Source organism: Vespula vulgaris, chromosome 2 (genome assembly GCF_905475345.1).
Source record: "Vespula vulgaris chromosome 2, iyVesVulg1.1, whole genome shotgun sequence".
NCBI lineage: Eukaryota > Metazoa > Arthropoda > Insecta > Hymenoptera > Vespidae > Vespula > Vespula vulgaris.
The window spans coordinates 10,076,784-10,098,142 of NC_066587.1; positions in this window are offsets into that span (position 1 = coordinate 10,076,784).

Here is a 21,359-nt window from a genome sequence, read left to right on the forward strand (position 1 = left end):
CGCTCAGGTTTGCGGGCTCACCGCGGCCCGCGCTTGCGTGTGCGAACTCACCGCGGCCCGCGCTCGCGTGTGCGAGCTCACCGCGGCCCGCGCCGGCGATTTCCGAGATCACCGCGCCCCGCGTGCGCTCTCGCGAACTCACCGCGGCCCGTACCGGCGATGTCCGAGCACACCGCGTCCCGCGCGCGCGCGCGCGAGCTAACCGCGGCCCGCGCTCGCGTGTGCGAACTCACCGCGGCCCGCGCTGGCGTGTGGGATCTCACCGCGGCCCGCGCACGCGTGTGCGAGCTCACCGCGGCCCGCGCTCGCGTGTGCGAACTCACCGCGGCCCGCGCTAGCGTGTGGGATCTCTCCGCGGCCCGCGCTCGCGTGTGCGAGCTCACCGCGGCCCGCGCTGGTGTGTGCGATCGCACCACGGCCCGCGCTCGCGTGTGCGAGCTCACCGCGGCCCGCGCCGGCGATTTCCGAGCTCACCGCGCCCTGCGCGAGCGCGCGCGAGCTCACCGCGGCCCGCGCCGGCGATTTCCGAGCTCACCGCAGCACGCGCTCGCGTGTGCTAGCACACCGCGGCCCGCACTGGCGTTTTTCGAACTCACCGCGGCCCGCGTTGGTGTGTGCGAGCTCACTGCGGCCCACGCTCGCGTGTGCGAGCTCACCACGGCCCGCGCTCGCGTGTGCGTGCTCACCGCGGCCCGCGCTCGCGTGTGCGAGCTCACCGCGTCCCGCGCGCGCCCGCGCGAGCTCACCGCGGCTCGCGCTGGCTTGTGCGAGCTCACCGCGAGCCGCACTGTCGTTTTTCGATCTCACAGCGGCCCGCGCTCAGGTTTGCGTGCCCACCGCGGCCCGCGCTTGCGTGTGCGAACTCACCGCGGCCCGTGCTCGCGTGTGCGAGCTCACCGCAGCCCTCGCTGGCGTTTTTCGAGCTCACCGCGGCCCGCTCTGGCGTGTGGGATCTCACCGCGTCACGCGCTCGCGTGTGCTAGCACACCGCGGCCCGCACTGGCGTTTTTCGAACTCACCACGGCCCGCGTTGGTGTGTGCGAGCTCACTGCGGCCCACGCTCGCGTGTGCGAGCTCACCGCACCCCATGCACGCGCGCGCGAGCTCACCGCGGCTCGCGCTGGCTTGTGCGAGCTCACCGCTAGCCGCACTGTCGTTTTCCGATCTCACAGCGGCCCGCGCTCAGGTTTGCGGGCTCACCGCGGCCCGCGCTTGCGTGTGCGAACTCACCGCGGCCCGCGCTGGCGTGTGCGAGCTCACAGCGGACCGCGCCGGCGATTTCCGAGATCACCGCGCCCCGCGTGCGCTCTCGCGAACTCACCGCGGCCCGTACCGGCGATGTCCGAGCACACCGCGTCCCGCGCGCGCGCGCGCGAGCTAACCGCGGCCCGCGCTCGCGTGTGCGAACTCACCGCGGCCCGCGCTGGCGTGTGGGATCTCACCGCGGCCCGCGCACGCGTGTGCGAGCTCACCGCGGCCCGCGCTCGCGTGTGCGAACTCACCGCGGCCCGCGCTAGCGTGTGGGATCTCTCCGCGGCCCGCGCTCGCGTGTGCGAGCTCACCGCGGCCCGCGCCGGCGATTTCCTAGCTCACCGCGGCCCGCGCTCGCGTGTGCGTTCTCACCGCGGCCTGCGCTCGCGTGTGCGAGCTCACCGCGGTCCGCGCTCGCGTGCGCGAGCTCACCGCGGCCCGCGCCGGCGATTTCCGAGCTCACCGCGCCACGCGCGCGCTTGCGCGAACTCACCGCGGCCCGCACCGGCGATGTCCGAGCTCACCGCGGCCCGCGCTGGCTTGTGCGATATCACCGCGGCCCGCGCTCGCGTGTGCGAGCTCACACCGGCCCGCGCCGGCGATTTCCTAGCTCACCGCGCCCCGCGCGCGCGCGCGCTAGCTCCCCGCGGCCCGCGCCAGCGATTTCCGAGCTCACCGCGCCCCGCGCGCGCGCTCACCGCGGCCAGCGACGGCGTTTTTCAAGCTCACCGCGGCCCGCGGTGGCGTGTGCGATCTCACCGCGGGCCGCGCTGGCGTGTGCAAGCTCACCGCGACCCGAATTGGCGTTTTTCGAGCTCACCGCGGCCCGCGCTCAGGTGTTAGGGCTCACCGCGGCACGCGCTCGCGTGTGCTAGCTCACCGCGGCCCGCGCTGGCGTTTTTCGAACTCACCGCGGCCCGCGCTCGCGTGTGCGAGCTCACCGCGGCCCGCGCTGGCGTGTGCAAGCTCACCTCGTCCCGCGCTGTCGTGTGCGAGCTTACCGCGGCCCGCGCTGGCGTGCACGAGCTCTCCGCGGCCCGCGCCGGCGTTTTTCGAGCTCACCGCGGCCCGCCCTCGCGTGTGCGAGCTCACAGCGGACGGCGCTTGCGTGTGCGAGCTCACCGCGGCCCGCGCTGGCGTTTTTCGAGCTCACCGCGGCCCGCGCTGGCGTGTGGGATATCACCGCGGCCCGCGCTCGCGTGTGCGAACTCACCGCGGCCCGCGCTCATGTGTGCGGGCTCACCGCGGCACGCCCTCGCGTGTGCGAGCTCACCGCGCCCCACGCGCGCGCGCGCGAGCTCACCGCAGCCCGCGCCGGCGATTTCCGACCTCACCGCGCCCCGCGCGCGCGCGCGCGAGCTCCCCGCGGCCCGCGCCGGCGATTTCCAAGCTCACCGCGCCCCGCGCGCGCGCGCGCGAGCTCCCCGCGGCCCGCGCCGGCGATTTCCGAGCTCACCGCGCCCCGCGCGCGCGCGCGCGAGCTCCCCGCGGCCCGCGCCGGCGATTTCCGAGCTCACCGCGACCCGCGCGCGCGCGCGCGAGCTCACCGCGTCCCGCGCCGACGATTTCCGAGCTCACCGCGCCCCGCGCGCGCGCGCGCGAGCTCTCCGCGGCCCGCGCCGGCGATTTCCGAGCTCACCGCCTCCCGCGCTCGCGCGCGCGAATTCACCGCGGTCCGCGCCGGCGATTTCCGAGCTCACCGCGGCCCGCGCTGGTGTGTGCGATCGCACCGCGGCCCGCGCTCGCGTGTGCGAGCTCACCGCGGCCAGGGCCGGCGATTTCCGAGCTCACCGCGCCCTGCGCGCGCGCGCGCGAGCTCACCGAAGCCCGCGCCGGCGATTTCCGAGCTCACCGCGGCACGCGCTCGCGTGTGCTAGCACACTGCGGCCCGCACTGGCGTTTTTCGAACTCACCGCGGCCCGCGTTGGTGTGTGCGAGCTCACTGCGGCCCACCCTCGCGTGTGCGAGCTCACCGCGGACCGCGCTCGCGTGTGCGAGATCACCGCGGTCCGCGCTCGCGTGCGCGAGCTCACCGCGGCCCGCGCCGGCGATTTCCGAGCTCACCGCGCCCCGCGCGCGCGCGCGCGAGCTCACCGCGGCCAGCGACGGCGTATTTCAAGCTCACCGCGGCCCGCGGTGGCGTGTACGATCTCACCGCGGGCCGCGCTGGCGTGTGCAAGCTCACCGCGACCCGAATTGGCGTTTTTCGAGCTCACCGCGGCCCGCGCTCAGGTGTGCGGGCTCACCGCGGCACGCGCTCGCGTGTGCTAGCTCACCGCGGCCCGCGCTGGCGTGTGCGAGCTCACCGCGCCCCGCGCGCGCGCTCGCGAGCTCCCCGCGGCCCGCGCCGGCGATTTCCGAGCTCACCGCGCCGCGCGCGCGCGCGCGCGAGCTCCCCGCGGCCCGCGCCGGCGATTTCCGAGCTCACCGCGCCCCGCGCGCGCGCGCGCGAGCTCCCCGCGGCCCGCGCCGGCGATTTGCGAGCTCACCGCGGCCCGCGCCGGCGATTTCCGAGCTCACCGCGCCCCGCGCGCGCGCGCGCGAGCTCCCCGCGGCCCGCGCCGGCGATTTCCGAGCTCACCGCGCCCCGCGCGCGCGCGCGCGAGCTCCCCGCGGCCCGCGCCGGCGATTTCCGAGCTCACCGCGCCCCGCGCGCGCGCGCGCGAGCTCCCCGCGGCCCGCGCCGGCGATTTGCGAGCTCACCGCGGCTCGCGCCGGCGATTTCCGGGCTCACCGCGCCCCGCGCGCGCGCGCGCGAGCTCCCCGCGGCCCGCGCCGGCGATTTCCGAGCTCACCGCGCCCCGCGCGCGCGCGCCGGCGATTTCCGAGCTCACCGCGCCCCGCGCGCGCGCGCGCGAGCTGCCCGCGGCCCGCGCCGGCGATTTCCGAGCTCACCGCGCCCCGCGCGCGCGCGCGCGAGCTCCTCGCGGCACGCGCCGGCGATTTCCGAGCTCACCGCGCCCCGCGCGCACGCGCGCGAGCTCCCCGCGGCCCGCGCCGGCGATTTGCGAGCTCACCGCGGCCCGCGCCGGCGATTTCCGAGCTCACCGCGCCCCGCGCGCGCGCGCGCGAGCTCCCCGCGGCCCGCGCCGGCGATTTCCGAGCTCACCGCGCCCCGCGCGCGCGCGCGCGAACTCACCGCGGACCGCACCGCCGATGTCCGAGCTCACTGCGGCCCGCGCTGGCTTGTGCGATCTCACAACGGCTCGCGCTCGCGTGAGCAACCTCTCCGCGGCCCGCGCCAGCGATATCCGAGCTCACCGCGCCCCGCGCGCGCGCGCGCGAGCTCACCGCGGCCCGAGCTGGCGATTTCCGAGCTCACCGCGCCCCGCGCGCGCGCGCGCGAACTCACCGGGGCCCGCGCCGGCGATTTCCGAGCTCACCGCGGCCCGCGCTCGCGTGTGCGTGCTCACCGCGGCCCGCGCTCGCGTGTGCGAGCTCACCGCGTCCCGCGCGCGCCAGCGCGAGCTCACCGCGGCTCGCGCTGGCTTGTGCGAGCTCACCGCGAGCCGCACTGTCGTTTTTCGATCTCACAGCGGCCCGCGCTCAGGTTTGCGTGCCCACCGCGGCCCGCGCTTGCGTGTGCGAACTCACCGCGGCCCGTGCTCGCGTGTGCGAGCTCACCGCAGCCCTCGCTGGCGTTTTTCGAGCTCACCGCGGCCCGCTCTGGCGTGTGGGATCTCACCGCGGCCCGCGCTCGCGTTTGCGAGCTCACCGCGGGCGGCGCCGGCGATTTCCGAGCTCACCGCGGCCCGCTCTCACGTGTGCGAGCTCACCGCGGCCCGCGCTGTCGTGTGCGAGCTCACCGCGGCCCGCGCTGGCGTGTGGGATCTCACCGAGGCCCGCGCTCGCGTGTGCGAGCTCACAGCGGCCCGCGAGCGCGCGCGCGAGCTCACCGCGGGCCGCGCCGGCGATTTCCGAGCTCACCGCGTCACGCGCTCGCGTGTGCTAGCACACCGCGGCCCGCACTGGCGTTTTTCGAACTCACCACGGCCCGCGTTGGTGTGTGCGAGCTCACTGCGGCCCACGCTCGCGTGTGCGAGCTCACCGCACCCCGCGCACGCGCGCGCGAGCTCACCGCGTCTCGCGCTGGCTTGTGCGAGCTCACCGCTAGCCGCACTGTCGTTTTCCGATCTCACAGCGGCCCGCGCTCAGGTTTGCGGGCTCACCGCGGCCCGCGCTTGCGTGTGCGAACTCACCGCGGCCCGCGCTGGCGTGTGCGAGCTCACAGCGGCCCGCGCCGGCGATTTCCGAGATCACCGCGCCCCGCGTGCGCTCGCGCGAACTCACCGCGGCCCGTACCGGCGATGTCCGAGCACACCGCGTCCCGCGCGCGCGCGCGCGAGCTAACCGCGGCCCGCGCTCGCGTGTGCGAACTCACCGCGGCCCGCGCTGGCGTGTGGGATCTCACCGCGGCCCGCGCACGCGTGTGCGAGCTCACCGCGGCCCGCGCTCGCGTGTGCGAACTCACCGCGGCCCGCGCTAGCGTGTGGGATCTCTCCGCGGCCCGCGCTCACGTGTGCGAGCTCACCGCGGCCCGCGCCGGCGATTTCCGAGCTCACCGCGGCCCGCGCTCGCGTGTGCGTGCTCACCGCGGCCCGCGCTCGCGTGTGCGAGCTCACCGCGGTCCGCGCTCGCGTGCGCGAGCTCACCGCGGCCCGCGCCGGCGATTTCCGAGCTCACCGCGCCCCGCGCGCGCTTGCGCGAACACACCGCGGCCCGCACCGGCGATGTCCGAGCTCACCGCGGCCCGCGCTGGCTTGTGCGATATCACCGCGGCCCGCGCTCGCGTGTGCGAGCTCACACCGGCCCGCGCCGGCGATTTCCTAGCTCACCGCGCCCCGCGCTGGCGTGCACGAGCTCTCCGCGGCTCGCGCCGGCGTTTTTCGAGCTCACCGCGGCCCGCCCTCGCGTGTGCGAGCTCACAGCGGACGGCGCTTGCGTGTGCGGGCTCACCGCGGCCCGCGCTGGCGTTTTTCGAGCTGACCGCGGCCCGCGCTGGCGTGTGGGATATCACCGCGGCCCGCGCTCGCGTGTGCGAACTCACCGCGGCCCGCGCTCATGTGTGCGGGTTCACCGCGGCACGCCCTCGCGTGTGCGAGCTCACCGCGCCGCACGCGCGCGCGCGCGAGCTCACCGCAGCCCGTGCCGGCGATTTCCGACCTCACCGCGCCCCGCGCGCGCGCGCGCGAGCTCCCCGCGGCCCGCGCCGGCGATTTGCGAGCTCACCGCGGCCCGCGCCGGCGATTTCCGAGCTCACCGCGCCCCGCGCGCGCGCGCGCGAGCTACCCGCGGCCCGCGCCGGCGATTTCCGTGCTCACCGCGCCCCGCGCGCGCGCGCCGGCGATTTCCGAGCTCACCGCGCCCCGCGCGCGCGCGCCGGCGATTTCCGAGCTCACCGCGCCCCGCGCGCGCGCGCGCGAGCTGCCCGCGGCCCGCGCCGGCGATTTCCGAGCTCACCGCGCCCCGCGCGCGCGCGCGCGAGCTCCTCGCGGCCCACGCCGGCGATTTCCGAGCTCACCGCGCCCCGCGCGCGCGCCCGCGAGCTCCCCGCGGCCCGCGCCGGCGGTTTCCGAGCTCACCGCGCCCCGCGCGCGCGCGCGCGAGCTCCCCGCGGCTCGCGCCGGCGATTTCCGAGCTCACCGCGCCCCGCGCGCGCGCGCGCGAGCTCCCCGCGGCCCGCGCCGGCGATTTGCGAGCTCACCGCGGCCCGCGCCGGCGATTTCCGAGCTCACCGCGCCCCGCGCGCGCGCGCGCGAGCTCCCCGCGGCCCGCGCCGGCGATTTCCGAGCTCACCGCGCCCCGCGCGCGCGCGCGCGAGCTCCCCGCGGCCCGCGCCGGCGATTTCCGAGCTCACCGCGCCCCGCGCGCGCGCGCGCGAACTCACCGCGGACCGCACCGCCGATGTCCGAGCTCACTGCGGCCCGCGCTGGCTTGTGCGATCTCACAACGGCTCGCGCTCGCGTGAGCAACCTCTCCGCGGCCCGCGCCAGCGATATCCGAGCTCACCGCGCCCCGCGCGCGCGCGCGCGAGCTCACCGCGGCCCGAGCTGGCGATTTCCGAGCTCACCGCGCCCCGCGCGCGCGCGCGCGAGCTCACCGCGGCCCGCGCCGGCGATTTCTGAGCTCACCGCGTCCCGCGCTCGCGCGCGCGAACTCACCGGGGCCCGTGCCGGCGATTTCCGAGCTCACCGCGGCCCGCGCTGGTGTGTGCGATCGCACCACGGCCCGCGCTCGCGTGTGCGAGCTCACCGCGGCCCGCGCCGGCGATTTCCGAGCTCACCGCGCCCTGCGCGAGCGCGCGCGAGCTGCCCGCGGCCCGCGCCGGCGATTTCCGAGCTCACCGCGCCCCGCGCGCGCGCGCGCGAGCTCCCCGCGGCCCGCGCCGGCGATTTCCGAGCTCACCGCGCCCCGCGCGCGCGCGCGCGAGCTCCCCGCGGCCCGCGCCGGCGATTTCCGAGCTCACCGCGCCCCGCGCGCGCGCGCGCGAGCTCCCCGCGGCCCGCGCCGGCGATTTCCGAGCTCACCGCGCCCCGCGCGCGCGCGCGCGAGCTCCCCGCGGTCCGCGCCGGCGATTTCCGAGCTCACCGCGCCCCGCGCGCGCGCGCGCGAGCTCCCCGCGGCCCGCGCCGGCGATTTCCGAGCTCACCGCGCCCCGCGCGCGCGCGCGCGAGCTGCCCGCGGCCCGCGCCGGCGATTTCCGAGCTCACCGCGCCCCGCGCGCGCGCGCGCGAGCTCCCCGCGGCCCGCGACGGCGATTTCCGAGCTCACCGCGCCACGCGCGCGCGCGCGCGAGCTCCCCGCGGCCCGCGGCCGCGATTTCCGAGCCCACCGCGCCCCGCGCGCACGCGCGCGAGCTCCCCGCGGCCCGCGCCGGCGATTTCCGAGCTCACCGCGCCCCGCGCGCGCGAGCGCGAGCTCCCCGCGGCCCGCGCCGGCGATTTCCGAGCTCACCGCGCCCCGCGCGCGCGCGCGGGAGCTCCCCGCGGCCCGCGGCGGCGATTTCCGAGCTCACCGCGCCCCGCGCGCGCGAGCGCGAGCTCCCCGCGGCCCGCGCCGGCGATTTCCGAGCTCACCGCGTTCCGCGCGCGCGCGCGCGAGCTCCCCGCGGCCCGCGCCGGCGATTTCCGAGCTCACCGCGCCCCGCGCGCGCGCGCGCGAGCTCCCCACGGCCCGCGCCGGCGATTTCCGAGCTCACCGCGTTCCGCGCGCGCGCCCGCGAGCTCCCCGCGGCCCGCGCCGGCGATTTCCGAGCTCACCGCGCCCCGCGCGCGCGCGCGCGAGCTCCCCGCGGCCCGCGCCGGCGATTTCCGAGCTCACCGCGCCCCGCGCGCGCGCGCGCGAGCTGCCCGCGGCCCGCGCCGGCGATTTCCGATCTCACCGCGCCCCGCTCGCGCGCGCGCGAGCCGCCCGCGGCATGCGCCGGCGATTTCCGAGCTCACCGCGCCCCGCGCGCGCGCGCGAACTCCCTGCGGCCCGCGCCGGCGATTTCCGAGCTCACCGCGCCCCGTGCGCGCGCGCGCGAGCTCCCCGCGGCCCGCGCCGGCGATTTCCGAGCTCACCGCGGCCCGCGCCGGCGATTTGCGAGCTCACCGCGGCCCGCGCCGGCGATTTCCGAGCTCACCGCGCCCCGCGCGCGCGCGCGCGAGCTCCACGCGGCCCGCGCCGGCGATTTCCGTGCTCACCGCGCCCCGCGCGCGCGCGCGCGAGCTCCCCGCGGCCCGCGCCGGCGATTTCCGAGCTCACCGCGCCCCGCGCGCGCGCGCGCGAGCTCCCCGCGGCCCGCGCCGGCGATTTCCGAGCTCACCGCACCCCAGGCGCGCGCGCGCGTGCTCCCCGCGGCCCGCGCCGGCGATTTCCGATCTCACCGCGCCCCGCGCGCGCGGGCGCGAGCTCCCCGCGGCCCGCGCCGGCGATTTCCGAGCTCACCGCGCCCCGCGCGCGCGCGCGCGAGCTCCCCGCGGCCCGCGCCGGCGATTTCCGAGCTCACCGCGCCTCGCGCGCGCGCGCGAGCTCCCCGCGGCCCGCGCCGGCGATTTCCGAGCTCACCGCGCCCCGCGCGCGCGCGCGCGAGCTCCCCGCGGCCCGCGCCGGCGATTTGCGAGCTCACCGCGGCCCGCGCCGGCGATTTCCGAGCTCACCGCGCCCCGCGCGCGCGCGCGCGAGCTCCCCGCGGCCCGCGCCGGCGATTTCCGAGCTCACCGCGCCCCGCGCGCGCGCGCGCGAGCTGCCCGCGGCCCGCGCCGGCGATTTCCGAGCTCACCGCGCCCCGCGCGCGCGCGCGCGAGCTCCTCGCGGCCCACGCCGGCGATTTCCGAGCTCACCGCGCCCCGCGCGCGCGCGCGCGAACTCACCGCGGACCGCACCGCCGATGTCCGAGCTCACTGCGGCCCGCGCTGGCTTGTGCGATCTCACAACGGCTCGCGCTCGCGTGAGCAACCTCTCCGCGGCCCGCGCCAGCGATATCCGAGCTCACCGCGCCCCGCGCGCGCGCGCGCGAGCTCACCGCGGCCCGAGCTGGCGATTTCCGAGCTCACCGCGCCCCGCGCGCGCGCGCGCGAGCTCACCGCGGCCCGCGCCGGCGATTTCTGAGCTCACCGCGTCCCGCGCTCGCGCGCGCGAACTCACCGGGGCCCGCACCGGCGATTTCCGAGCTCACCGCGGCCCGCGCTGGTGTGTGCGATCGCACCACGGCCCGCGCTCGCGTGTGCGAGCTCACCGCGGCCCGCGCCGGCGATTTCCGAGCTCACCGCGCCCTGCGCGAGCGCGCGCGAGCTCACCGCGGCCCGCGCCGGCGATTTCCGAGCTCACCGCAGCACGCGCTCGCGTGTGCTAGCACACCGCGGCCCGCACTGGCGTTTTTCGAACTCACCGCGGCCCGCGTTGGTGTGTGCGAGCTCACTGCGGCCCACGCTCGCGTGTGCGAGCTCACCGCGGCCCGCGCTCGCGTGTGCGTGCTCACCGCGGCCCGCGCTCGCGTGTGCGAGCTCACCGCGTCCCGCGCGCGCCCGCGCGAGCTCACCGCGGCTCGCGCTTGCTTGTGCGAGCTCACCGCGAGCCGCACTGTCGTTTTTCGATCTCACAGCGGCCCGCGCTCAGGTTTGCGTGCCCACCGCGGCCCGCGCTTGCGTGTGCGAACTCACCGCGGCCCGTGCTCGCGTGTGCGAGCTCACCGCAGCCCTCGCTGGCGTTTTTCGAGCTCACCGCGGCCCGCTCTGGCGTGTGGGATCTCACCGCGGCCCGCGCTCGCGTTTGCGAGCTCACCGCGGGCGGCGCCGGCGATTTCCGAGCTCACCGCGACCCGCTCTCGCGTGTGCGAGCTCACCGCGGCCCGCGCTGTCGTGTGCGAGCTCACCGCGGCCCGCGCTGGCGTGTGGGATCTCACCGAGGCCCGCGCTCGCGTGTGCGAGCTCACAGCGGCCCGCGCGCGCGCGCGCGAGCTCACCGCGGGCCGCGCCGGCGATTTCCGAGCTCACCGCGTCACGCGCTCGCGTGTGCTAGCACACCGCGGCCCGCACTGGCGTTTTTCGAACTCACCACGGCCCGCGTTGGTGTGTGCGAGCTCACTGCGGCCCACGCTCGCGTGTGCGAGCTCACCGCACCCCTCGCACGCGCGCGCGAGCTCACCGCGGCTCGCGCTGGCTTGTGCGAGCTCACCGCTAGCCGCACTGTCGTTTTCCGATCTCACAGCGGCCCGCGCTCAGGTTTGCGGGCTCACCGCGGCCCGCGCTTGCGTGTGCGAACTCACCGCGGCCCGCGCTGGCGTGTGCGAGCTCACAGCGGCCCGCGCCGGCGATTTCCGAGATCACCGCGCCCCGCGTGCGCTCTCGCGAACTCACCGCGGCCCGTACCGGCGATGTCCGAGCACACCGCGTCCCGCGCGCGCGCGCGCGAGCTAACCGCGGCCCGCGCTTGCGTGTGCGAACTCACCGCGGCCCGCGCTGGCGTGTGGGATCTCACCGCGGCCCGCGCACGCGTGTGCGAGCTCACCGCGGCCCGCGCTCGCGTGTGCGAACTCACCGCGGCCCGCGCTAGCGTGTGGGATCTCTCCGCGGCCCGCGCTCGCGTGTGCGAGCTCACCGCGGCCCGCGCTGGTGTGTGCGATCGCACCACGGCCCGCGCTCGCGTGTGCGAGCTCACCGCGGCCCGCGCCGGCGATTTCCGAGCTCACCGCGCCCTGCGCGAGCGCGCGCGAGCTCACCGCGGCCCGCGCCGGCGATTTCCGAGCTCACCGCAGCACGCGCTCGCGTGTGCTAGCACACCGCGGCCCGCACTGGCGTTTTTCGAACTCACCGCGGCCCGCGTTGGTGTGTGCGAGCTCACTGCGGCCCACGCTCGCGTGTGCGAGCTCACCGCGGCCCGCGCTCGCGTGTGCGTGCTCACCGCGGCCCGCGCTCGCGTGTGCGAGCTCACCGCGTCCCGCGCGCGCCCGCGCGAGCTCACCGCGGCTCGCGCTGGCTTGTGCGAGCTCACCGCGAGCCGCACTGTCGTTTTTCGATCTCACAGCGGCCCGCGCTCAGGTTTGCGTGCCCACCGCGGCCCGCGCTTGCGTGTGCGAACTCACCGCGGCCCGTGCTCGCGTGTGCGAGCTCACCGCAGCCCTCGCTGGCGTTTTTCGAGCTCACCGCGGCCCGCTCTGGCGTGTGGGATCTCACCGCGGCCCGCGCTCGCGTGTGCGAGCTCACCGCGGGCGGCGCCGGCGATTTCCGAGCTCACCGCGGCCCGCTCTCGCGTGTGCGAGCTCACCGCGGCCCGCGCTGTCGTGTGCGAGCTCACCGCGGCCCGCGCTGGCGTGTGGGATCTCACCGAGGCCCGCGCTCGCGTGTGCGAGCTCACCGCACCCCATGCACGCGCGCGCGAGCTCACCGCGGCTCGCGCTGGCTTGTGCGAGCTCACCGCTAGCCGCACTGTCGTTTTCCGATCTCACAGCGGCCCGCGCTCAGGTTTGCGTGCCCACCGCGGCCCGCGCTTGCGTGTGCGAACTCACCGCGGCCCGTGCTCGCGTGTGCGAGCTCACCGCAGCCCTCGCTGGCGTTTTTCGAGCTCACCGCGGCCCGCTCTGGCGTGTGGGATCTCACCGCGGCCCGCGCTCGCGTTTGCGAGCTCACCGCGGGCGGCGCCGGCGATTTCCGAGCTCACCGCGTCACGCGCTCGCGTGTGCTAGCACACCGCGGCCCGCACTGGCGTTTTTCGAACTCACCACGGCCCGCGTTGGTGTGTGCGAGCTCACTGCGGCCCACGCTCGCGTGTGCGAGCTCACCGCGGCCCGCGCTCGCGTGTGCGTGCTCACCGCGGCCCGCGCTCGCGTGTGCGAGCTCACCGCGTCCCGCGCGCGCCCGCGCGAGCTCACCGCGGCTCGCGCTGGCTTGTGCGAGCTCACCGCGAGCCGCACTGTCGTTTTTCGATCTCACAGCGGCCCGCGCTCAGGTTTGCGTGCCCACCGCGGCCCGCGCTTGCGTGTGCTAGCACACCGCGGCCCGCACTGGCGTTTTTCGAACTCACCACGGCCCGCGTTGGTGTGTGCGAGCTCACTGCGGCCCACGCTCGCGTGTGCGAGCTCACCGCGGCCCGCGCTCGCGTGTGCGAGCTCACTGCGGCCCGCGCTCGCGTGTGCGAGCTCACCGCGGCCCGCGCTCGCGTGTGCGTGCTCACCGCGGCCCGCGCTCGCGTGTGCGAGCTCACCGCGTCCCGCGCGCGCCCGCGCGAGCTCACCACGGCCCGCGTTGGTGTGTGCGAGCTCACTGCGGCCCACGCTCGCGTGTGCGAGCTCACCGCACCCCATGCACGCGCGCGCGAGCTCACCGCGGCTCGCGCTGGCTTGTGCGAGCTCACCGCTAGCCGCACTGTCGTTTTCCGATCTCACAGCGGCCCGCGCTCAGGTTTGCGGGCTCACCGCGGCCCGCGCTTGCGTGTGCGAACTCACCGCGGCCCGCGCTGGCGTGTGCGAGCTCACAGCGGACCGCGCCGGCGATTTCCGAGATCACCGCGCCCCGCGTGCGCTCTCGCGAACTCACCGCGGCCCGTACCGGCGATGTCCGAGCACACCGCGTCCCGCGCGCGCGCGCGCGAGCTAACCGCGGCCCGCGCTCGCGTGTGCGAACTCACCGCGGCCCGCGCTGGCGTGTGGGATCTCACCGCGGCCCGCGCACGCGTGTGCGAGCTCACCGCGGCCCGCGCTCGCGTGTGCGAACTCACCGCGGCCCGCGCTAGCGTGTGGGATCTCTCCGCGGCCCGCGCTCGCGTGTGCGAGCTCACCGCGGCCCGCGCCGGCGATTTCCGAGCTCACCGCGGCCCGCGCTCGCGTGTGCGTGCTCACCGCGGCCTGCGCTCGCGTGTGCGAGCTCACCGCGGTCCGCGCTCGCGTGCGCGAGCTCACCGCGGCCCGCGCCGGCGATTTCCGAGCTCACCGCGCCACGCGCGCGCTTGCGCGAACTCACCGCGGCCCGCACCGGCGATGTCCGAGCTCACCGCGGCCCGCGCTGGCTTGTGCGATATCACCGCGGCCCGCGCTCGCGTGTGCGAGCTCACACCGGCCCGCGCCGGCGATTTCCTAGCTCACCGCGCCCCGCGCGCGCGCGCGCTAGCTCCCCGCGGCCCGCGCCAGCGATTTCCGAGCTCACCGCGCCCCGCGCGCGCGCTCACCGCGGCCAGCGACGGCGTTTTTCAAGCTCACCGCGGCCCGCGGTGGCGTGTGCGATCTCACCGCGGGCCGCGCTGGCGTGTGCAAGCTCACCGCGACCCGAATTGGCGTTTTTCGAGCTCACCGCGGCCCGCGCTCAGGTGTTAGGGCTCACCGCGGCACGCGCTCGCGTGTGCTTGCTCACCGCGGCCCGCGCTGGCGTTTTTCGAACTCACCGCGGCCCGCGCTCGCGTGTGCGAGCTCACCGCGGCCCGCGCTGGCGTGTGCAAGCTCACCTCGTCCCGCGCTGTCGTGTGCGAGCTTACCGCGGCCCGCGCTGGCGTGCACGAGCTCTCCGCGGCCCGCGCCGGCGTTTTTCGAGCTCACCGCGGCCCGCCCTCGCGTGTGCGAGCTCACAGCGGACGGCGCTTGCGTGTGCGAGCTCACCGCGGCCCGCGCTGGCGTTTTTCGAGCTCACCGCGGCCCGCGCTGGCGTGTGGGATATCACCGCGGCCCGCGCTCGCGTGTGCGAACTCACCGCGGCCCGCGCTCATGTGTGCGGGCTCACCGCGGCACGCCCTCGCGTGTGCGAGCTCACCGCGCCCCACGCGCGCGCGCGCGAGCTCACCGCAGCCCGCGCCGGCGATTTCCGACCTCACCGCGCCCCGCGCGCGCGCGCGCGAGCTCCCCGCGGCCCGCGCCGGCGATTTCCGAGCTCACCGCGCCCCGCGCGCGCGCGCGCGAGCTCCCCGCGGCCCGCGCCGGCGATTTCCGAGCTCACCGCGCCCCGCGCGCGCGCGCGCGAGCTCCCCGCGGCCCGCGCCGGCGATTTCCGAGCTCACCGCGCCCCGCGCGCGCGCGCGCGAGCTCCCCGCGGCCCGCGCCGGCGATTTCCGAGCTCACCGCGACCCGCGCGCGCGCGCGCGAGCTCACCGCGTCCCGCGCCGACGATTTCCGAGCTCACCGCGCCCCGCGCGCGCGCGCGCGAGCTCTCCGCGGCCCGCGCCGGCGATTTCCGAGCTCACCGCCTCCCGCGCTCGCGCGCGCGAATTCACCGCGGTCCGCGCCGGCGATTTCCGAGCTCACCGCGGCCCGCGCTGGTGTGTGCGATCGCACCGCGGCCCGCGCTCGCGTGTGCGAGCTCACCGCGGCCAGGGCCTGCGATTTCCGAGCTCACCGCGCCCTGCGCGCGCGCGCGCGAGCTCACCGAAGCCCGCGCCGGCGATTTCCGAGCTCACCGCGGCACGCGCTCGCGTGTGCTAGCACACTGCGGCCCGCACTGGCGTTTTTCGAACTCACCGCGGCCCGCGTTGGTGTGTGCGAGCTCACTGCGGCCCACCCTCGCGTGTGCGAGCTCACCGCGGACCGCGCTCGCGTGTGCGAGATCACCGCGGTCCGCGCTCGCGTGCGCGAGCTCGCCGCGGCCCGCGCCGGCGATTTCCGAGCTCACCGCGCCCCGCGCGCGCGCGCGCGAGCTCACCGCGGCCAGCGACGGCGTATTTCAAGCTCACCGCGGCCCGCGGTGGCGTGTACGATCTCACCGCGGGCCGCGCTGGCGTGTGCAAGCTCACCGCGACCCGAATTGGCGTTTTTCGAGCTCACCGCGGCCCGCGCTCAGGTGTGCGGGCTCACCGCGGCACGCGCTCGCGTGTGCTAGCTCACCGCGGCCCGCGCTGGCGTGTGCGAGCTCACCGCGCCCCGCGCGCGCGCTCGCGAGCTCCCCGCGGCCCGCGCCGGCGATTTCCGAGCTCACCGCGCCGCGCGCGCGCGCGCGCGAGCTCCCCGCGGCCCGCGCCGGCGATTTCCGAGCTCACCGCGCCCCGCGCGCGCGCGCGCGAGCTCCCCGCGGCCCGCGCCGGCGATTTGCGAGCTCACCGCGGCCCGCGCCGGCGATTTCCGAGCTCACCGCGCCCCGCGCGCGCGCGCGAGCTCCCCGCGGCCCGCGCCGGCGATTTCCGAGCTCACCGCGCCCCGCGCGCGCGCGCGCGAGCTCCCCGCGGCCCGCGCCGGCGATTTCCGAGCTCACCGCGCCCCGCGCGCGCGCGCGCGAGCTCCCCGCGGCCCGCGCCGGCGATTTCCGAGCTCACCGCACCCCGCGCGCGCGCGCGCGTGCTCCCCGCGGCCCGCGCCGGCGATTTCCGATCTCACCGCGCCCCGCGCGCGCGCGCGCGAGCTCCCCGCGGCCCGCTCCGGCGATTTCCGAGCTCACCGCGCCCCGCGCGCGCGCGCGCGAGCTCCCCGCGGCCCGCGCCGGCGATTTGCGAGCTCACCGCGGCTCGCGCCGGCGATTTCCGGGCTCACCGCGCCCCGCGCGCGCGCGCGCGAGCTCCCCGCGGCCCGCGCCGGCGATTTCCGAGCTCACCGCGCCCCGCGCGCGCGCGCCGGCGATTTCCGAGCTCACCGCGCCCCGCGCGCGCGCGCGCGAGCTGCCCGCGGCCCGCGCCGGCGATTTCCGAGCTCACCGCGCCCCGCGCGCGCGCGCGCGAGCTCCTCGCGGCACGCGCCGGCGATTTCCGAGCTCACCGCGCCCCGCGCGCACGCGCGCGAGCTCCCCGCGGCCCGCGCCGGCGATTTGCGAGCTCACCGCGGCCCGCGCCGGCGATTTCCGAGCTCACCGCGCCCCGCGCGCGCGCGCGCGAGCTCCCCGCGGCCCGCGCCGGCGATTTCCGAGCTCACCGCGCCCCGCGCGCGCGCGCGCGAACTCACCGCGGACCGCACCGCCGATGTCCGAGCTCACTGCGGCCCGCGCTCGCTTGTGCGATCTCACAACGGCTCGCGCTCGCGTGAGCAACCTCTCCGCGGCCCGCGCCAGCGATATCCGAGCTCACCGCGCCCCGCGCGCGCGCGCGCGAGCTCACCGCGGCCCGAGCTGGCGATTTCCGAGCTCACCGCGCCCCGCGCGCGCGCGCGCGAACTCACCGGGGCCCGCGCCGGCGATTTCCGAGCTCACCGCGGCCCGCGCTCGCGTGTGCGTGCTCACCGCGGCCCGCGCTCGCGTGTGCGAGCTCACCGCGTCCCGCGCGCGCCAGCGCGAGCTCACCGCGGCTCGCGCTGGCTTGTGCGAGCTCACCGCGAGCCGCACTGTCGTTTTTCGATCTCACAGCGGCCCGCGCTCAGGTTTGCGTGCCCACCGCGGCCCGCGCTTGCGTGTGCGAACTCACCGCGGCCCGTGCTCGCGTGTGCGAGCTCACCGCAGCCCTCGCTGGCGTTTTTCGAGCTCACCGCGGCCCGCTCTGGCGTGTGGGATCTCACCGCGGCCCGCGCTCGCGTTTGCGAGCTCACAGCGGGCGGCGCCGGCGATTTCCGAGCTCACCGCGGCCCGCTCTCACGTGTGCGAGCTCACCGCGGCCCGCGCTGTCGTGTGCGAGCTCACCGCGGCCCGCGCTGGCGTGTGGGATCTCACCGAGGCCCGCGCTCGCGTGTGCGAGCTCACAGCGGCCCGCGAGCGCGCGCGCGAGCTCACCGCGGGCCGCGCCGGCGATTTCCGAGCTCACCGCGTCACGCGCTCGCGTGTGCTAGCACACCGCGGCCCGCACTGGCGTTTTTCGAACTCACCACGGCCCGCGTTGGTGTGTGCGAGCTCACTGCGGCCCACGCTCGCGTGTGCGAGCTCACCGCACCCCGCGCACGCGCGCGCGAGCTCACCGCGTCTCGCGCTGGCTTGTGCGAGCTCACCGCTAGCCGCACTGTCGTTTTCCGATCTCACAGCAGCCCGCGCTCAGGTTTGCGGGCTCACCGCGGCCCGCGCTTGCGTGTGCGAACTCACCGCGGCCCGCGCTGGCGTGTGCGAGCTCACAGCGGCCCGCGCCGGCGATTTCCGAGATCACCGCGCCCCGCGTGCGCTCGCGCGAACTCACCGCGGCCCGTACCGGCGATGTCCGAGCACACCGCGTCCCGCGCGCGCGCGCGCGAGCTAACCGCGGCCCGCGCTCGCGTGTGCGAACTCACCGCGGCCCGCGCTGGCGTGTGGGATCCCACCGCGGCCCGCGCACGCGTGTGCGAGCTCACCGCGGCCCGCGCTCGCGTGTGCGAACTCACCGCGGCCCGCGCTAGCGTGTGGGATCTCTCCGCGGCCCGCGCTCACGTGTGCGAGCTCACCGCGGCCCGCGCCGGCGATTTCCGAGCTCACCGCGGCCCGCGCTCGCGTGTGCGTGCTCACCGCGGCCCGCGCTCGCGTGTGCGAGCTCACCGCGGTCCGCGCTCGCGTGCGCGAGCTCACCGCGGCCCGCGCCGGCGATTTCCGAGCTCACCGCGCCCCGCGCGCGCTTGCGCGAACACACCGCGGCCCGCACCGGCGATGTCCGAGCTCACCGCGGCCCGCGCTGGCTTGTGCGATATCACCGCGGCCCGCGCTCGCGTGTGCGAGCTCACACCGGCCCGCGCCGGCGATTTCCTAGCTCACCGCGCCCCGCGCTGGCGTGCACGAGCTCTCCGCGGCCCGCGCCGGCGTTTTTCGAGCTCACCGCGGCCCGCCCTCGCGTGTGCGAGCTCACAGCGGACGGCGCTTGCGTGTGCGGGCTCACCGCGGCCCGCGCTGGCGTTTTTCGAGCTGACCGCGGCCCGCGCTGGCGTGTGGGATATCACCGCGGCCCGCGCTCGCGTGTGCGAACTCACCGCGGCCCGCGCTCATGTGTGCGGGCTCACCGCGGCACGCCCTCGCGTGTGCGAGCTCACCGCGCCGCACGCGCGCGCGCGCGAGCTCACCGCAGCCCGCGCCGGCGATTTCCGACCTCACCGCGCCCCGCGCGCGCGCGCGCGAGCTCCCCGCGGCCCGCGCCGGCGATTTCCGAGCTCACCGCGCCCCGCGCGCGCGCGCGCGAGCTCCCCGCGGCCCGCGCCGGCGATTTCCGAGCTCACCGCGCCCCGCGCGCGCGCGCGCGAGCTCCCCGCGGCCCGCGCCGGCGATTTCCGAGCTCACCGCGCCCCGCGCGCGCGCGCGCGAGCTCCCCGCGGCCGCGCCGGCGATTTCCGAGCTCACCGCGCCGCGCGCGCGCGCGCGCGAGCTCCCCGCGGCCCGCGCCGGCGATTTCCGAGCTCACCGCGCCCCGCGCGCGCGCGCGCGAGCTCCCCGCGGACCGCGCCGGCGATTTGCGAGCTCACCGCGGCCCGCGCCGGCGATTTCCGAGCTCACCGCGCCCCGCGCGCGCGCGCGCGAGCTCTCCGCGGCCCGCGCCGGCGATTTCCGAGCTCACCGCGCCCCGCGCGCGCGCGCGCGAGCTCCCCGCGGCCCGCGCCGGCGATTTCCGAGCTCACCGCGCCCCGCGCGCGCGCGCGCGAGCTGCCCGCGGCCCGCCCCGGCGATTTCCGAGCTCACCGCGCCCCGCGCGCGCGCGCGCGAGCTCCCGGCGGCACGCGCCGGCGATTTCCGAGCTCACCGCGACCCGCGCGCGCGCGCGCGAGCTCCCCGCGGCCCGCGCCGGCGATTTCCGAGCTCACCGCGCCCCGTGCGCGCGCGCGCGAGCTCCCCGCGGCCCGCGCCGGCGATTTCCGAGCTCACCGCGCCCCGCGCGCGCGCGCGCGAGCTCCCCGCGGCCCGCGCCGGCGATTTCCGAGCTTACCGCGCCCCGCGCGCGCGCGCGCACGAGCTCCCCGCGGCCCGCGCCGGCGATTTCCGAGCTCACCGCGCCCCGCGCGCGCGCGCGCGAGCTCCCCGCGGCTGGCGCCGGCGATTTCCGAGCTCACCGCGCCCCGTGCGCGCGCGCGCGAGCTCCCCGCGGCTCGCGCCGGCGATTTCCGAGCTCACCGCGCCCCGCGCGCGCGCGCGCGAGCTCCCCGCGGCCCGCGCCGGCGATTTGCGAGCTCACCGCTGCCCGCGCCGGCGATTTCCGAGCTCACCGCGCCACGCGCGCGCGCGCGCGAGCTCCCCGCGGCCCGCGCCGGCGATTTCCGTGCTCACCGCGCCCCGCGCGCGCGCGCGCGAGCTCCCCGCGGCCCGCGCCGGCGATTTCCGAGCTCACCGCGCCCCGCGCGCGCGCGCGCGAGCTCCCCGCGGCCCGCGCCGGCGATTTCCGAGCTCACCGCACCCCGCGCGCGCGCGCGCGTGCTCCCCGCGGCCCGCGCCGGCGATTTCCGATCTCACCGCGCCCCGCGCGCGCGCGCGCGAGCTCCCCGCGGCCCGCGCCGGCGATTTCCGAGCTCACCGCGCCCCGCGCGCGCGCGCGCGAGCTCCCCGCGGCCCGCGCCGGCGATTTCCGAGCTCACCGCGCCTCGCGCGCGCGCGCGCGAGCTCCCCGCGGCCCGCGCCGGCGATTTCCGAGCTCACCGCGCCCCGCGCGCGCGCGCGCGAGCTCCCCGCGGCCCGCGCCGGCGATTTGCGAGCTCACCGCGGCTCGCGCCGGCGATTTCCGGGCTCACCGCGCCCCGCGCGCGCGCGCGCGAGCTCCCCGCGGCCCGCGCCGGCGATTTCCGAGCTCACCGCGCCCCGCGCGCGCGCGCGCGAGCTCCCCGCGGCCCGCGCCGGCGATTTCCGAGCTCACCGCCCCCCGCACGCGCGCGCGCGAGCTGCCCGCGGCCCGCGCCGGCGATTTCCGAGCTCACCGCGCCCCGCGCGCGCGCGCGCGAGCTCCCCGCGGCACGCGCCGGCGATTTCCGAGCTCACCGCGCCCCGCGCGCGCGCGCGCGAGCTCCCCGCGGCCCGGGCCGGCGATTTCCGAGCTCACCGCGCCCCGTGCGCGCGCGCGCGAGCTCCCCGCGGCCCGCGCCGGCGATTTCCGAGCTCACCGCGCCCCGCGCGCGCGCGCGCGAGCTCCCCGCGGCCCGCGCCGGCGATTTCCGAGCTCACCGCGCCCCGCGCGCGCGCGCGCGAGCTCCCCGCGGCCCGCGCCGGCGATTTCCGAGCTCACCGCGCCCCGCGCGCGCGCGCGCGAGCTCCCCGCGGCCCGCGCCGGCGATTTCCGAGCTCACCGCGCCCCGCGCGCGCGCGCGCGAGCTCCCCGCGGCCCGCGCCGGCGATTTCCGAGCTCACCGCGCCCCGCGCGCGCGCGCGCGAGCTCCCCGCGGCCCGCGCCGGCGATTTCCGAGCTCACCGCGCCCCGCGCGCGCGCGCGCGAGCTCCCCGCGGCCCGCGCCGGCGATTTCCGAGCTCACCGCGCCCCGCGCGCGCGCGCGCGAGCTCCCCGCGGCTCGCGCCGGCGGTTTCCGAGCTCACCGCGCCCCGCGCGCGCGCGCGCGAGCTCCCCGCGGCCCGCGCCGGCGATTTGCGAGCTCACCGCGGCCCGCGCCGGCGATTTCCGAGCTCACCGCGCCCCGCGCGCGCGCGCGCGAGCTCCCCGCGGCCCACGCCGGCGATTTCCGAGCTCACCGCGCCCCGCGCGCGCGCGCGCGAGCTCCCCGCGGCCCGCGCCGGCGATTTCCGAGCTCACCGCGTCCCGCGCTCGCGCGCGCGAACTCACCGGGGCCCGCGCCGGCGATTTCCGAGCTCACCGCGGCCCGCGCTGGTGTGTGCGATCGCACCACGGCCCGCGCTCGCGTGTGCGAGCTCACCGCGGCC